This window comes from Diaphorina citri, unplaced genomic scaffold, assembly GCF_000475195.1.
Source record: "Diaphorina citri unplaced genomic scaffold, Diaci psyllid genome assembly version 1.1 scaffold22339, whole genome shotgun sequence".
NCBI classification, from domain to species: Eukaryota; Metazoa; Arthropoda; class Insecta; order Hemiptera; family Psyllidae; genus Diaphorina; species Diaphorina citri.
Window position 1 is genome coordinate 1 of NW_007399686.1, and position 846 is coordinate 846.

The 846-nt window shown below is 43.6% G+C and overlaps 1 long non-coding RNA gene across 1 annotated transcript; it reads left to right on the forward strand.

Annotated features, from left to right (window-relative positions):
• On the forward strand, positions 1-460 carry LOC113473274. Its single transcript, XR_003395297.1, has 2 exons — positions 1-45; positions 335-460. It is a non-coding gene; the product is annotated as an uncharacterized LOC113473274 (long non-coding RNA).
• The last annotated feature ends 386 nt before the right edge of the window (positions 461-846 follow it).

Consider the following 846-nt stretch of genomic DNA (forward strand, 5'->3'; position numbering starts at 1 on the left):
TCCACCAGCCCTACAGCCCAACATGCAGTTTATACAGGACAGCAGGTAAACTTTGTTGCGCAACGTTGCTTGACTCGTCTCGTCATCTAAATCTTTGTTGCTTAAATAAATAGATCTTGCTTAACTTTAGAGCATTGTGCATTCAATGTTGTATGGTTTAATGTAGCGGATAGCTATTAGGTACATAGCTAATTTATAAATTCGGCGAGTGGATCTTAGCTCTTAGATGCTCCAAGCTCCAAATCACAAAAACTCTGGGCTTCGAAAGCTTTCAAAACAAATGTCCTAGGACTTTGGGCTCTAAAGGGGTTATTAATTTCTCTCTTGTTTCCAGGAGTTCACGTTTGATTTGCTTACTGTTCTCAACAACGCAAACAAGGGGAAGAATGTGTTTGTATCCCCATTCAGCATCTATCAGGCTCTACTGACCGCCTACTTCATTTCCAATAAGAACACCGAGGCCAACTTGAAACAGGTGCTGCGGTTGCCCGCAAACCTGGTAAGTTTCATGAGCGTGGTCTTGGAAAAAGAGTCATGGTTCGTTAGTCTGGCTGGGGGACGTTAAACAGGGAGTAAACCAGCCTAGTCTGTGGCTGGGGGACTTTAAACGGGAACGATACCAGCCTGAAATTTCCCTTGCTAAAGAAATTAACAAAAGTTGAGTGCGAAGTGCATCCGCACGTAAAATTTGTAGCCAAAACCAAATGTCAGTCCATAGCAGTCACCCTAATAGTTAGGGCTGATTGAGAGGCTGACCAAAAAACACCGACCCCGTCTGTACACGGGCATAGGCGAAGAAAAAGACAAAGATACGTACCTAGTCTACAAATGTGATAAGGTTGCAAC